The following is a 17324-nucleotide window of genomic DNA, read 5'->3' on the forward strand; positions in this document are numbered from 1 at the left end:
TGGTCCTGAAGAGCTGAACCAGAGCTTGCTTCTACTTGTGTTATTTTGATGTTTTTCTTTTGGAAAAAGACTTTCTGGGTGAGAACCTTGTTTATTGTAAGTGATTTCATTTTCCTTTTCTGACAATAGAGAAAGGACAATTATAAATCATTCCGATTCAGAGGAGTGGCCCAAAATCCTTATGATCAGAATAAGGATCAGGCAGAGATAAAACATGATGGGAGCAGTGGAAAGCTGTAAAGGATAACTAATTTTAATTTCAGTGCAGCCAATTTTACTTGAAATGCATCTAGCTTGATCTTCTATTTTCAAACGTGGGCAGCAGAATACAAATTAATGTACTGTGCAAATGTTTACAAAGATAGCTTAGAACAAGGTAACACTTTAACCCATTTGATCTCATTCTTCCAGAAAATCAACTTCAATTCCCCATTGTAGCATCTAGCTGTTTCTAAAGGTTCTTTTACAATTAGCACTTTTGCAGTTGGATCCAAGGTGAATGATATCTGCTCACCAGATCCCTTAAAGTGACTGCAGAATTATAGGTCTACTAAGTGGGTAAAGACAATGGCCCCAAGTTTCCACACGCGGCGAAAAAGGCGCACCTCAGAGCTGGGCGCCTGTTTCTCGCGCCGAAAAAAAGAGCGGTATTCTAAGGAGCTCGATGTCTGCTTGGCGCGGCGCACAGGGGGCGGAGCCTACCACTCGCGCCGATTTTGTAAGTAGGAGGGGGCGGGTACAATTGAAATGAGGCTTCTTGGTGCCGGCAACCCTGCGCGTGCGCGTTGGAGCGTTCGCGCACGCGCAGTCTGAAGTAAACATTGGCACTCGGCCATTTTTAAAAGTGCTGCAGAAAAAGTGAAGATTTGTTTCTTGGACCCCTGCAAAGGCTTGTATTTTAATTTTATTGATATTTCTGTGTGTGAGGGAGTGCTTTTAGCAGCACCGCTGAATAAATCACCTGCTGAAATCAGTGAGTTCAGCTTTTCACTGCTAAAGTTGCAGAACCGGTGCTGCATTGGTACATGCAAATTAAGGACTGTGTGTTTGGACTGTGTGCCAATTCAACTTTGCAATGGATCAACGTCCACCAAGAACAAAGAATTTCTTGCATGAGGAAGTGGAGATATTAGTCAACGTAATTGAGCAGAGATGGCAGGAGCTAGATACTAGCAACAGAGATCGCATAAAAGTGCCACCAAAAGAAAAGAAACGCTGGAACCAAGTTGCAGAAGATTACTGCGCAGTGGTGCATACCAGGAGATCTGGAAGTCAGTGTAAAAAGAAATGGCACGACCTTGGTCAAGTAGTTAGTGTAAGTAATATTTCCCATTTTTAATTTAATCATAATTGTAACCTGGCTATCTGTATGTCCCACCTTGCAGACTGACACACTCTGTAAAAAGTTATATTTTACTCTTTGCAGAAGAAATTGGCCCACAACAAAAGGGAGGCAACTCGGACAGGAGGAGGCGTGCCCAATCTGCATCCATTGACACCCTTGGAACAAAGGGTAGCTGCTATGATGAGTCAGACATGGAGTAAAGCAATCGGTACAGCACAAGCACAAGCACGCGAAGAAGAGGGTAAGTCCTGAAAATGCATCATGGCCCTTTAAATCAACCTGCTGCCTGGCCTGCTATGTGTGAGAGTACTCATGCCACCCACCCGGCCCCCTCCCTTGCTGTTAAGCATGTGACTGTTCTGATGTATTTTGCAGAACATGTTGATGATGACGACGACGACGACGCTGCTGCTGCCAACCCTGAGGATACAGAACAAGAACCAGTACAACCAGCTGCGGACGATCCAGACTGGATGATGGCAGCGATGACTGAAATGTCTGCAGGGGAGAGCTTCCAATTTAATGTTTATGAGCCCCCATCAAGGGGCACCAAAGTTTCAACTCCTAGCATAGGTCTTGGTTCCACCTTCCATGATTTTGCTTCCGATGTTGCAGGTCCCAGTGGTGATGCTGGTATAATGCAGCATTCTACAGTCAGTGCACTACCGTCCCAGCCTGTGCCCCCCTCTCGCATAGGTTCTGGTTCCACCTACTACTTGATTCCGACGCTTCGGGTCCCAGTGTTGCTGCTGATATCATGGAGCAGTTTACACCCATTCGTCCAACATCCCAGCCCACGGCTCGCACTCGAGTGCTGTCGTCTGGAACACCGAGCGTCCTACCGTTCCAGCCCGAGCCTCTCCCTCTAGTTCTGCTGTCTGCAACACAGAGCATCCCACCATTCCAGCTCGAGCCTCTGCCTCCAGTTCAGCCGTCTGGAACACAGAGCGTCCCACAGTCCCAGCCTGCGCCTCCCTGCGTAGTGGTGCCGCTTGCAACACCGAGCATCCCACCGTCCGTGCCCACGCCTCCTAGTGTAGTGGTGCCACGAGGCAGATCCAGGCAGAGGAGAAGGAGATTGGAGACACGCTCTCCTGAGATGCAGCGTGCAACAGATGCGGCTCAGGTTGTGGCATTGGGTATGGAGACCAATGAGCTTACCCGATCACTCATCGGTGGCTTCAATGCAGCAGGTGAAGAGTTGACGGTCCTGACGGGAAAAATAGCAGTATTGACACGGGAACTTAGGGAGGGAATGTCCGAGGGAGTGCAATCGACGGCACAGGCTGTCAGGGAGGGCATGCAAATGTCAGCACAGGCCGTCAGGGAGGACCTGGTTGAGGTAGCTGCTGCAATAAGGGCACACAGCCCAGCCAATCAAATGACACCCCCATGAGGAAGTGAACATTCACTGAGATATGGATGAGACATGGTTGCAGCCTTTCTTTGCTGCTTTTGTTCTTGTTCTTGATGTAGCTGTAGTAGCGTTTTTCAAATTGAAATTGTTTTGTAACTTTACAACTTATAAGGGATCTTATGGTTTTTAAGTGATCTTATAGTGTAAATGCTCTCACATTCTGTAAATTATTTAATTTTGCATCTAAAAAGTGATCTTGAAGTGTAAGTGATCTTAAGAGTGTAAAATTTTTCACCGAAAGTGTTTTGTAACTTTACAAGTTTATAAGTGATCTTCAAGAGTCATATTAAAAAGTATAGTTTGATACAACAAATATTTTATTAGAGTGACACTAACTTTTCAATAAAATATTTTTTCATTAAAACTGTTTCATGTTCCATTAACACAACACAACGTAGGAACAAATGCAAAGAATAAACATGTCCATATGCAAAAGTGGTCGCAGAGCCCTCAGGCATCAGTAGCTGAAGCGTTCACGGATGAGCTGCTGGCGCAAATCTCGAGTAATCGTTAAAGGGGCACAATGGACGGCCCTCCTCCGACCTCGTGCTCCGGCATCAGGCACTTGCATGCTTTCCTGATTGTCGTTATCATCCACATCCTGGTCTTCCGTAATACTATCATCATGCACTGGACCCTCACGTCGGTCTTCGGGTTCCACTACCAGCTCCTGCTGCCTCATGATGGCTAAGTTATGAAGCATGCGGCACACAACAGTGAAGTGACCGACAATCTGAGGAGTATTGCAACTGTCCTCCGGAATGGTCCAGGCATCGGAATCACTGTTTCAATATGCCAATGGTACTCTCAATGATGCTGCGCGTCGCAATGTGCGCCATGTTGTATTGACGGTCAGCTTCTGTCCGTGTCACGCGTATGGGCGTCATGAGCCAGGTGGTCAGGCCGTACCCTTTGTCTCCCAGTAGCCAGCTCTGCCCTTCTGGCTGCTGCTCAAACATGTCAGATAGAACGCTGTTGTGTAGGATGAACGCATCGTGGGTACTGCCAGGGTATCTCGCATCGACTGACATGATGCGCTGCTTGTCGTCACACACGAGCTGCACATTGATAGAGTGGCAACCTTTCCTATTTCGGTACTGCTCAGATTCCTCCACGGGTGCTCGCAAGGCTATGTGGGTACAATCAATGCAGCCCTGTACCTTTGGGAAGCCGGCAATCCTGAAGAAGCCCACAGCCCTCTCATGGATCGCTTGTGCGGTCATTGGGAAATTGATGAAGTCATTCCTTCACGCATAAAGTGCAGCCGTGACCTGGTAAACGCAGGCATGTATTGCACGTTGAGAGATGGCACACACATCTCCAGTTGGAGCCTGAAACGATCCCGAGGCATAGAAAGAAAGTGCAGCTGTTACCTTCACTTCAACAGGCAAGGCAGTTGTCCTTCTGCTTCTGGGCTGCAAATCTGCTCTCACCATATCACAGATTTCAGTGACAACTTCTCTGCGAAAACGCAGCCTTTTCACACAATCAACCTCGCTCATGTCCAGGTACGAGCGCCTGATTCGATATTGTCGACGTGGGTAAGGTCTCCTGCCCATCAACCTACGGGCTACGACGTTCCTGGTGCGGTGAGCTCCAATCAATTCTCTCCTATGCAGTGAATTGATGGCAAACCATTGCATAATAATATGTGGTGTTGACAATGCAGCACCCATGCTGCAAATTTAAATATAAAACTGTCGATGTGGCTGCCTCTCCCTGTCCAAATGGCCTCAGTCCCCCTCACAGCTCGAAGGCTGCTGCTGTATCTTTGGCTGCCGGCCAGCCACTGACGCCGCCCCGAAAGCGTGGCCGAATGGCCTCAAGAACCTTAATGAGCTGAGTGTGTCCTGCGTTGATTCTTCGGCTGCCGGCCAGCCACTGACGTCGCTGCTATCTCATGGCGGTCCGGTGCTGCTTCTTCGCGGCCAGCCACGAAGAGAATGAAGGCCTGCCTCAAGCACTGCAGCTCAGCTCGAAGGCTGCTTGCTGCCGCTGCCGTCGAGACACTGACGCCACACCGCTGCCTGAAAGGCCTGCCTGAAGCACTTTCACACAGGTAGGAACATGGTTTATTTAATCTTTTCTTTGCTTATAAATTTTTATTCAGGTTGGATTTATTTGTATAATATTTGTATAAGTATAACTAAGGATTGATTGTAGAATTTAATGACTTCCCTTCCCCACCCCACCTAGTTCCCTACGCCCAATTTGTAACCTGCGCCTGATTTTTTAAAGTGTAGACAAGGTTTTTTCAAGCGTACAAAAATCTTCACTTACTCCATTCTAAGTTAGTTTGGAGTACGTTTTCACTGTGGAAACTTTGAAATTAGGCGTCAGTGGCCAGACACGCCCCCTTTTGAAAAAAAAATTCTGTTCCAAAGTGAAACTGTTCTACCTGACTAGAACTGCAGAAAACTAAATGTGGAGAATTCCGATTTCTAAGATACTCCGTTCTACACCAGTTGCTCCTAAAAATCAGGAGCAAATCATGTGGAAACTTGGGGCCTATGAAAGGGAAGAGAGCAGAAACAGTAACCAGACATAGAAATTACAGTAAGTTTTGATTCCTAAGCAACTCCATTTTCAAAAGGATAAAAAAATTACTTCCCAAATATGGTAAAAATCCAAATACACTTAGCCTTGACCTGGCCTTTAGGAGGTGCATGATGGTGACCTGGAAAGAGCATGACCGATGCTAGTTGATTCTTCTCAACGATATAGCTGAAATTTAGGGCCCAAATTTGGCCAGGAGTTGCTCCATTTTTTTTGGAGCAACTTAATATTTTTGGAGTATCTTAAAAATCGCAATTCTGCACATTTAATTTGCGCCAGTGAGAATTAGGATTTTTTTTTGTTTAGTTTTTTTTTCCCATAAGGGGGAGTTACCAGCCACCGATGCCTGTTTTGGCCATTTAAGCTAGTTTGGGCAGCTAATAGTTGCTCCAAACTAACTTAGGCCAGCGTATGTGACCACTTGTGGCCCGCACAGAAAACCCTTGCGGAGAGTTAAGAAATCAGCGCAGGTAAGTACATTTAAAGCACCAAGCACTAAACAAAGCACAAAAATAAGCATTCAATAACAAATAAAAAATAGCAAGAAGCTGAGAGGACCTGCACCTAGCACCAAGACTTACAAAGTACAAAAAGAAAGAAGCAATTAAATAAAAAATAGAAGGAACCCTGCACCTAAAGCACCAAGACCAAAGTAATAAGCAATCAATCAATCAATAACAAATAAAAAATAGCATTCCTACCTTTACGTAAAGGGAAGGCAGCGGGCCACCGATGAGGGAGCCCATTTGGCGAGGGATAGGGGCAGCGCACTTCGGGCCCCTCCCACACAGCCTTCAGAGCTCTCAGATTCTGGGGACAAGGAGCTACTGCGCATGCACGCACACTCTAGCGCGCATGTGCAGAGGTCCCGGCACTGTATTAAGGATAGTGTTAAATCCAAGGAAGAGGCATATAAATTTGCCAGAAAAAGCAGCAAACCTGAGGACTGAGAGAATTTTGTAATACAGCAGAGGAAGACAAAAGGTTTAATTAGGAGGGGGAAAATAGAGTATGAGACAAAGCTTGCTGGGAACATAAAAACTGACTGCAAAAGCTTCGATAGATATGTGAAGAGAAAAAGATTCATGAAAGCAAACGTAGGTCCCTTGCAGTCAGATTCAGGTGAATTTATAATGGGGAACAAAGAAATGGTGGACCAGTTAAATAAATACTTTGGTTCTGTTTTCACTGTGAGAAATTTAGCATTAGGGGTACCAGCGGGACAAGGATTAAAGTGCTGGTTCCTGCATAAGGAGGTAAAGGCTTTTCTTCTCACGCCTTGTACATTCCAGCTCCAAGGCTCCAGAAGGTACTGTTATGGGTTGGGATACCAGATAGTATTCCAACATGGAATGTCAACAGGAGAGAACCTAAACAGACCGCTGATAAGGCGGTGAGAAGAGACCAGAGAGACTTCATAGCACCAATGGAAATGTACAACAAATCCCAACGTAATGATACCATTCTGGGAATGGTCGAAGATGGTCACGAGATCATGGCCTGTCAGTCAAAGCTCATGACCTGTCAATCCGGAGTAGTACTGATAAGGTAGTCCAATTAGGGAAGTAGCGCTGATAAGGTAGTCCAATTAGAGATCGAGGGAGGTCTTGTCCAGGAACAGAGGGGTTTTTGAAATGTATAAAAGTTGTATGATTGTGCTGTTCGGGGAGCATCCCCACTCACAGGCGGCTGTGATGCGGGTTGTTCCCGGATGTTCGTAATAAAGATCGTAATACTTTGCCATCCTCTCTGTTTAGTAACTTCGAGAATTGCTACGTGGGCTGGGGCGAGTGTCGACCCTCTATATCAGTGGGCCTGCTCGTGGGAAAAGAAGCCTTCCCTCTCTCCCCCAACATTTGGCGCTGCGAGCAGGGTGCGGACTTCCCGAACGGAACAATGACCCAGCTGTTGGGGCGAGTATGTTTCAATTTACCACCTTCAAGTTAGAGCTGTGGCATTGTAAACCGCAAGGGAAGGACATACGTACAAAAGAACCATCTGTAGTGAGTCCCGGAGGGACGGAGACGGAGGACAAGGACAATCGAGGGGTGAAAGGGGGTCAAAAGGTGCATCCTAAAACGCGCGCGTGGAGGTAGCACGGCAGTGTGAGGGTACGACGCAAGGGAAGATATAGAGGGAGAGAGAGGTCTATTGACCCAAAGCGGTACGAGCGCACGGTGCTGGGACGAGAGAGAGAGGAATAGAAACAACGTCCCTGAGCAGTGACGGGATATATTGACCCAAAGCGTGCAGTGGTACGAGTGTATGGCGCAAGGGAAGACATATAAATAGCGTCCTGCATACCTGACACGAATTTAAGGGAGTACCCACGACCCTTATAGCCCGAAGAAGATGGGTAACAAGGCAAGTAAAGGAACAAATGGAACTGGTGAGGAATTGGGGACCCAGGCCATTAAACAAGGGAAAAGGGGAGAGGGTAACCAGGGACCCGAAGGGTCTCTATTAGAATTACTAAGTAACAAATATGCAACCTTAATGGAAGGAATGAAGCGGAGAGGGTGGCAGCCCACGGATGCCCTCGATAGGCAGAAAAAATGGTGGGATAGTCAGACCAAAAACAAGATTAGAATGGCCCAGGCAATTATCCTCACCTGCTACCGGGAACTAGTAATGGAAATAGATACCCATGTTGAGCTGATTCAGAAATTAAACACGAAAATAGCAACCTTAGAAAGGGGCGTAAAGGAGAACGTTAAACCCCTACAGTGTGCACCAGCAATATCCAACCCAAAGGCAGCCCCGATAGCCGCTCCACTGTACCCCTCCCTGGAGGAAATATCTGTAGTAGAGCCTCCAGGTGGTGGAACACAGAGAGAGCCCCCGGCATATAATGAATACATACAGGCAGCTCCCGTACGCACGACTACCACCCCTGCACACGGACAGCAACCCGCTCACGTCACTATACAAGAAGTTCCCCTCACCCCGCATGAGAGACAGACACTATTAAAGGATCTACCCACACCCAAACCCAATAGCAGAAATACAGAGTTCTAGCAAAAGGTTGAGGAGATGTTCGATGTGCATAACTTAACCTTAGGTGGCATACACAGTTTGGTAAAGGCCAAAACCGGTAGTGTAAATTGGCAGAGGGCTACCCTAAACGTGCAAAATGGTGGCTGGATGACGATAGGGAACCGGACCAAGCCACAGCGGTTGCTAGACCGAAAACACAGGATGGCTGGATGTTGGGGATCTATAAGAACTAACTGGAGCAGAATATTAAAGATAACCCAGAAGCCAAACGAAACTGCAGGCGAGTATGGGGAGCGGAAATGGCTTGAGTATAAGGACCACTCCGGTGTAAATGACCTCGAGAAGGATGACGAGGCATTTCTAGAAATGTTTAAGGATGGGCTGAGGGAGGCGCATCAAAAGGTAATTAAACTAGGATTTAAGATAGGGGATGACTATGATGAGATCTTAGAGTGGGCACAGAATGTAGAGGAGCTAAAGGCTGAGCAGAAGGAGAAAGTGTCAAAGATGGTGGCAACAGCATTAGCAACAGAAGGAAAGGAAGGGGATGGGGACCTCCGCGCCGCCCCCTTGACATGTTACACGTGCCATCAGGGCGGACACACTAGCAAAGAATGCCCACGAAAGGATGCCAGAAAGGGGAGGTTTAGGTGCTATAATTGCAATAAACCGGGACACATGGCAAGAAACTGTCAAACACAGAAAGGGAGGGAGGCGGGTAAGGGCCCCTAGCAAACCGGGAAACAAAGTGGGACGCCCATTACCCGTGAGGAACTGGTGGAGATCCTCCAGCAAAAGGTATTGCCCCCGCCGGAGCCACCCTCGAATGAAGAGCTCCTTAACCTGCTCAAACTGGCTAGTGGTGGCCGCTAGGGATTACCGGCCCCCGAAGGACGGTTGGAACGGCCAACGCTAGATTCATGTATGTTCATTAGTGCGGTGTTAGGGGGCCGGCAGTGCAACATTCTAGTAGACACGGGAGCGTCGGTATCTATAACCAACCTAGACCTCCCCCTTACCCAGACCACGGTCAATATTCAGGGAATAGGGGGGGGGGATTTAAAAAAGCAACATTGAGTGAAGTAGTACCTCTGGAGATACAGGGCATAATGATACCCACCCAATTCTGGTGCTGCCCTAACCCAGAAGGCACCATACTAGGGATAGACACTTTGAGGGAAGATGGGGCACTTATAGACCCCCAGCAGAATCGGATTATATGGGGAGGGAAACATCAAACCGAACAGAAGTTCGATTGCCCGGGACATCCGCAACAGCGAGTGGCAAGGATAGTCCCAATACAGCCCGAATGGGAAACGAAGGGAGTGTGGGGCAGTGTCTGCCGACTATACCCGACACTGTGGGCATGGCACAAACAGGATTGTGGGCTGGCCTGGATGAACCCGGTCAATGTTCCCGGGCCGGAGCATAAGGCCCATAAACAATACCCCTTAAAACCCGAGGCTGATGCAGCAGTCCACCAAATAGTCCAAGAGTTAGAAGCGCAAGGGGTGGTGAAGCCAGTAACAGCCACCACTAATTTACCGGTGTGGCCTGTGAAGAAACCCGACGGGACTTATAGGTTCACCGTTGATTATACCGCCCTGAACAAAGTCACCCCAAGGGAATACCCGATTGTGGCAAGCCCTTCGACTGTGTTCAACGGCCTGAACCCAGAACATAAAATCTTCACGGTACTTGACATAGCAAACGGGTTCTGGGCCATACCTCAAGAGGAGGAGTCACAGAAGAAGTTTGCCTTCACTATAAAGGGGAGACAATATACGTGGACAAGGGTGCCCCAGGGGTTTCACAATAGCCCGGGAATATTTCACCGGGCATTGTCAGGGATCTTGGAACCCCTGGACGTCGGGGAAGGAAGCACTGTACTACAGTACGTGGACGATATTCTTATCGCCTCAGGTACTGAGGCACAACACCTGATGGCCCTAACTACAGTACTAGGGGCCTTACAGCGCTCGGGGTTGAAGACTAACCCTAGGAAAGCCCAGGTTGGAAGAAGGGAGGTTACATACTTGGGATAAGGGAACAGGCAGATGCCCGCTGATAGGAAGGAGGCTATTAGAACTATGCCTAGACCAGGGACAGTGAGAGGGGTTCGACAGATATTGGGGCTATTTAATTATTGCCGGAACTTTATTCCAGAATATGCAGAAATGGCCCAGCCAATACAAGATCTAGTGAAAGGAGGTAAACCATCCCAGGAGCCTGTAGACTGGGGCCACCCCCAAGAGGCGGCATTCACACAGCTTAAACACGTCCTTATGAGCGCACCCACCTTGGGGTTGCCGGATCAGAATAGGCCCTTGTACAATAGTGAGACCCACTACAATGCAGTGGTAACCCAGGACAAAGACCTGTCGCATACTACTCCACGAAACAAGGAGCAGTGGCCGCAGGCCGATCTCAATGTGTCGCAGCCCTTGATTGTGCGGCATGGGCCGTGAGGGTTAGCAAGCCTATCATAATGACCGGGCAGATTATCCTGCATACACCACATACCCTTGTGGAACTGCTTAACACTGGGAGACTAAGGACGATATCAGATGCACGACGTGCCAATTGGGAAGCAATGCTTTTGCCCCCAAATGTCGCCTTGACTATCATAAAGGATAGCGGGAATAATCCCACAGGCTGGATAATCACCGAAGGCAAGGAGCACCAGTGTGACCCCACGGGGAGCGAGGAAGAAGATAGCCAGATTAGGGAAACCCCGCTCGAAAGGGCAGATATGGATCTTTATGTAGATGGATCCCGTCGATACGTAAACGGAACCCCCCCGGACAGGGTGGGCAGTCGTGGACAGCATTGGGCAAGACAGGGGAAAGGGTGCCCTAGAGGGAAATCTATCGGCTCAGGTAACGGAATTGGTAGTCCTTACCAAGGCATTGAAACCAGCAGTAGGAAAAAGGATCAACATATGCACTGATAGCCGGTACGCCTTCGAAGTGGTGCACGACTACATGACTGCTTGGAGGAGGCGAGGATACGTGACTTCGGGAGGAGGACCCATTAGGCATGAAGAGATAGTCAAGGGATTGGTAGAAGCTTCCCTCCTCCCTCAGGAATGTGCAATAATAAAAATTAAAGCGCACTCAAAAATCACAGACAGGCACCAGCAGGGAAATGCCTGGGCAGACGAAGCTGCCAGAAAGGCAGCTGAAGCAGACAGGACCCCGATTGGCTCATGTGTCACCAAAACAGAAGAAATAAACATACTCAAGGTACAGGGAGAATCCACCCCGCAAGAAATAAAAGGATGGGAACAGAACGGAGCAAGAAAGGGGGCGGATGGATTGTGGAGGAGATGACAACGTGGTGGCCCCGGAATGTCTCCGACAGAATCTATTAGGTCTCTACCATGGGTACACCCACACTGGTAGGACTGGCATGATAAACTTCATGTCACGATGCTGGTGGTGGGAAGGAATGGGGAGAGATGTAGAAAACTATTGTAGGAGGTGTATAACCTGCGCAAAATACAACCCAGGAAAAAGGATAAAGGTCCGACTGGGACACCAACCTCGCCCAAAGGGACCCTGGGAAGCCCTACAAATAGATTTTACCAGGCCACTGCCCAGCCAGAGGGGGAAAATGTATTGCCTGGTAGTAATAGATGAATTTACAAAATGGGTAGAAGCCTTTGCTATCAGGAATTGCACCGCCAATACAGTGGCTAAAATCTTGGCTGAGGAAATAATACCCAGGTGGGGGATGCCACTGCAGTTGGACTCAGATCAAGGTACACATTTTACGGGGAAAGTCATGAAACAAGCCTGTGCCCTGCTAGGGATTAAACAAAAATTCCACATCCCGTACCATCCGGAATCGTCAGGATTAGTAGAGTGGATGAATAGGACCCTAAAAACTGCATTGGCCAAGGCAATCGAGGAGACCGGGAAGGGGTGGGTGGAGTTACTTCCACAAATCCTAATGAAATTAAGAGCCACCCCGAACCGAACCACCGGACTGACCCCCTTTGAGCTAATGACAGGCAGAGCTATGAGATTGCCAGAAGTATTAATATCTGGGAGTGAGGACGTGGGGCCCTACAAGGACAAGATACGGAGGTTCGTCATGGAGCTATGTAAACAGCTGCATGGATTACGAGCGCAAGCTAGGGACCAACAAGCCATTAGAGATTTAGAAAGGGATACGAAGGAACAAAGGGTTCAGGTACCCACCATGGTGAGGTTGAATCCCGAGAGACCCGGACTCTCACCAAAAGGGACCGGTCCCCACCAAGTGATCATGATCAGCGACACATGCGCTTGCATAGATATGGGGGGTATTGGTATATGGAAGCACTGGACCCAGTTGAAACGATTTGGATCTTAACCGACCGGTGAACACCGGAAACATTGTGTTTTACAGGATCCTATTCCTCCTTGGAGCCGGAACATCAACCAACGAAGGAAGCTAGACCCCAAGGCCGATACTATAGAACATCTGAAACTATTAACTGTGATTCGAGAGCCTTAGTGGTGGTAGCCGGTACAACAGTAGATTTAAATTGTAGCATTGGACTAACGGGCATAACTCAATTCAACCCGGATGATAATCGACATTAGGGGTGGACCAATAACCAGGGCATAACAGTAATAGTAAACGAGACCGCAGTGTGCTTCATGCTAGAGAAGGAACGGGGAAGTTGTACTCACAGGGAGGCGGCACAAATAAGGTGCACGCCTGTCTTTGCCCAATTCTCAGGGAGACCTCAACCAGGGGATACCAGTTAGAGAATATGCCCGGCCTCCCCAGGTATAGATCAGTGGTGTTGGGACATTCGAGTCCAGAATAGATCCACCACCGTTGCTCCAACAACCACTCTGGGAACTACAACTCTTTATAGTACCACCACACATCCCCCTCCCACATGCCCGTCCATAAAGACGGGAGTCACAAGGGGATTAGTAATAAGGAAATCTAAGAAGAAGATACATTTTGGGGTGCGGCTACAGCTACTTAGTGGTCCTAAACCTCACGGATATCATCCTTCCTAGCTTCTGTGGGAATGAGACTACAAGTCTGTACCAGAATCTAACTCAGAGAATCCTTGAAGGCCCGGAATCCACAACCATGAGATTCAATACCAGAAAAGGGATAGAACGAGGTCGAACGAAGAGGGATATACTGGAAATGCTGGGCACGGGTTACGCTGCGGGACTTGCAACAGTGAATACCATAGACCTGTATGCAATAGACGATAGGGTCAATACCTTGACGCAAATCTTGAGGGGTGTGCTGGGGAGGGACATGGATAACCAAGTCCTACAAGCGCGGTTGGGAGATGGCGCGGAAAGGGAACTGTTACAGGTCGCCCATACCTTGCAGAAACATGCCAAGACAATAAATTTGATCCATGCAATGGGAAACGCTATAAGTAAACGATTACAAGCGGAGATAGTTTGCTCCTGGTATGGGACCTGGATATTAAGTGAGGTACAACATAACTTGGAGCAACTCCAAAATGGGGACATACCAGATTGGATCCCAAACAGTATACTTAACAATTGGACTCTCGATAAAAAGGTGAATAACACATGCGAGGTACGAAGGAATAGTCACGCATGCTTGCCAAAATTAAGATGTATTACTGGGCGAGTGAATATGATTGGATTTGTGTTGTCCATACCACAGTATGATGTAACAAAGGGAGACCCCTTATACCAGATTGATAATATCGGTGAAGTGAGAAACCAAACTCGGTTGCGTTACCATCAGCCTGCGAGATGGGCGATTAAAGTTAACAATAGTACCAGAGGCATTGCCATAACCGACTGCTATAAAAATAACCAAGTGGTTTTATGTCGAGGTACGCCACGAATGACGAATGAGGAGTGCGGATTCCACCAGATAAACGGATGTATGCTGAGTATCACTCCTCTTGAACACGACCTGGAGACCATCGCTGCCCCGCAAGGGAACGGAGAGTGGTGCGTGAGCACGGGGGGCAGCCAACCTAACCATTAAGACCAGGGGAGGAGTCACCCTGTGTCGTCATTAGTCCTAACTTCTGCTTCAGACCGAAGGGTGAAATAGACATAGACGGATATCATATTCATCCCGAGGCAACGGAAATCATCCACGGAACAATCACGGATACCCTCCGAGAAGGGTACGAAGAGGCGGTATGGGAACCGCAAGGCAAACAGATACCGGAATTAAATGAGGAACAATTACGTCTGGTGCAAGGAATCCAAAATCAAAGACGACAGTATATCCAGCTGATGGAAGAAATAGACAATTTACAGAGAGACACTAACGCAATGCTGGCTGATCAGCCCTGGTACTCAAAGCTGTGGGACATTGGACTTAATATTTAAATTCACCCATGGATAAGAATAATATCACACGTACTTGTAGTAATACAGGGCCTTGTTCTGTTGGTCATGATTGGATTAACATGTGCACGAATAAAACAGGCCAAACGACACGTCAGGGCACGCACTATGATTAAGGCCATAAGGGATGAAAATTTAAGCAGTCCTACTGGAAGGACTTACCTCATATAACTCTGTGGGAAGGTTTCAGGGGGTCCCGAAGCTTGGGAGATGGCCACCCAGGTGAACGAACCTATCTGGAACTCGCCTACAGGGAGATAGTTGTCGGGAATTATGGCCAGCTTGGCGTATAGCCAAGGGCCAAAAGGGGGGGAATTGTAAGAGAAATTTGGCATTAGGGGTACCAGCGGGACAAGGATTAAAGTGCTGGTTCCTGCATAAGGAGGTAAAGGCTTTTCTTCTCACGCCTTGTATCTCTTCTCACACCTTGTATCTCTTCTCACACCTTGTACATTCCAGCTCCAAGGCTCCAGAAGGTACTGTTATGGGTTGGGATACCAGATAGTATTCCAACATGGAATGTCAATAGGAGAGAACCTAAACAGACCGCTGATAAGGCGGTGATAAGAGACCAGAGAGACTTCATGGCACCAAAGGAAATGTACAACAAATCCCAACGTAATGATACCATTCTGGGAATGGTCTAAGATGGTCACGAGATCATGGCCTGTCAGTCAGAGCTCATGACCTGTCAATCCGGAGTAGTACTGACAAGGTAGTCCAATTAGGGAAGTAGCGCTGATAAGGTAGTCCAATTAGAGATCTAGGGAGGTCTTGTCCGGGAACAGAGGGGTTTTTGAAATGTATAAAAGTTGTATGCTTGTGCTGTTCGGGGAGCATCCCCACTCTCAGGCGGCTGTGATGCGGGTTGTTCCCGGACGTTCGTAATAAAGATCGTTATACTTTGCCATCCGTCTCTGTCTGCTAACTTTGAGAATTGCTACATGGGCTGGGGCGAGCGTCGACCCTCTATATCAGTGGGCCTGCTCGTGCGAAAAGAAGCCTTCCCTCTCTCCCCCAACATCACGAAGAAAGACACAAATAACCTTCTGGAAATACTAGGGGACCGAGGGTCTAGTGAGATGGAGGAACTGAAGGATATCCTTATAAAGCGGGAAATTGTGTTAGGAAAACTGATGGGATTGAAGGCCGATAAATCCCCGGGGCTTGAGAGTCTGCATCCCGGAGTACTTAAATAAGTGGCCATACAAATAGTGGATGCATTGGTGATAATTTTCCAACAGTCGATCGACTCTGGATCAGTTCCTATGGACTGGAGGGTAGATAATGTAACACCACTGTTTAAAAAAGGAGGGAGAGAGAAAACGGGTAATTATAAACTGATTAACTTGTCATCAGTAGTGGGGAAAATGTTGGAATCAATTATTAAAGATGAAATAGCAGCGCATTTGGAAAGCAGTGACAGGATCGGTCCAAGTCAGCGTGGATTTATGAAAGGGAAATCATGCTTGACAAATATTCTGGAATTTTGTGAGGATGGAACTAGTAGAGTGGATAAGGGAGAACCAGTGGATGTGGTGTATTTGGACTTTCAAAGGCTTTTGACAAGGTCTCACACAAGAGATTGCTGTGCAAAATCAAAGCACATGGTAGAGGGTAATGTACTGATGTGGATAGAGAACTGGTTGGCAGACAGGAAGCAGAGAGTCGAAATAAACGGGTCCTTTTCAGAATGGCAGGCAGTGACTCATGGAGTGCCGTAGGGCTCAGTGCTGGGACCCCAAGCTCTTTACAATATACAATAATGATTTAGCTGAAGGAATTGAGTGTAATATCTCCAAGTTTGCAGATGACACTAAACTGGGTGGCAGTGTGAGCTGTGAGGAGGACGCTAAAAGGCTGCAGGGTGACTTCGACAGGTTAGGTGAGTGGGCCAATGCGTGGCAGATGCAGATAATGTGGATAAATGTGAGGTTATCCACTTTGGAGGCAAAAATTCTCCCTGTACCTTGAGTATGTTTATTTCTTCTGTTTGGGTGACACATGAGCCAATCGGGGTCCTGTCTGCTTCAGCTGCCAGTTTGGCAGCTTCGTCTGCCCATGCATTTCCCTGCTGGTGCCTGTCTGTGATTTTTGAGTGTGCTTTAATTTTTATTATTGCACATTCCTGAGGGAGGAGGGAAGCTTCTACCAATCCCTTGACTATCTCTTCATGCCTAATGGGTCCTCCTCCCGAAGTCACGTATCCCCGCCTCCTCCAAGCAGTCATGTAGTCGTGCACCACTCCGATGGCGTACCAGCTATCAGTGCATATGTTGACCCTTTTTCCTGCTGCTAGTTTCAATGCCTTGGTAAGGGCTACCAATTCCGCTACCTGAGCTAATAGATATCTGCCCTTTCGAGCGGGGTTTCCCTAATCTGGCTATCTTCTTCCTCGCTCCCCGTGGGGTCACACTGCTGCTCCTTGCCTTCGGTGATTATCTAGCCTGCGGGATTATTCCCGCTATCCTTTATAGTCAAGGCGCCATTTGGGGGCAAAAGCATTGCTTCCCAATTGGCGCGTCGTGCATCTGATATCGTCCTTAGTCTCCCAGTGTTAAGCAGTTCCACAAGGGTATGTGGTGTATGCAGGATAATCTGCCCGGTCATTATGATAGGCTCGCTAACCCTCACGGCCCATGCC

At 47.9% G+C, this 17324-nt stretch overlaps 1 protein-coding gene across 1 annotated transcript in view; it reads right to left on the bottom strand.

Moving 5' to 3' along the window:
- The window catches only part of wdr90 (WD repeat domain 90), a 109886-nt gene that overhangs the window by 19615 nt on the left and 72947 nt on the right, over nt 1-17324 (bottom strand). The window lies entirely within an intron of this gene.

Source organism: Pristiophorus japonicus, chromosome 15 (assembly GCF_044704955.1).
Source record: "Pristiophorus japonicus isolate sPriJap1 chromosome 15, sPriJap1.hap1, whole genome shotgun sequence".
In the NCBI taxonomy this organism is placed as follows: domain Eukaryota; kingdom Metazoa; phylum Chordata; class Chondrichthyes; family Pristiophoridae; genus Pristiophorus; species Pristiophorus japonicus.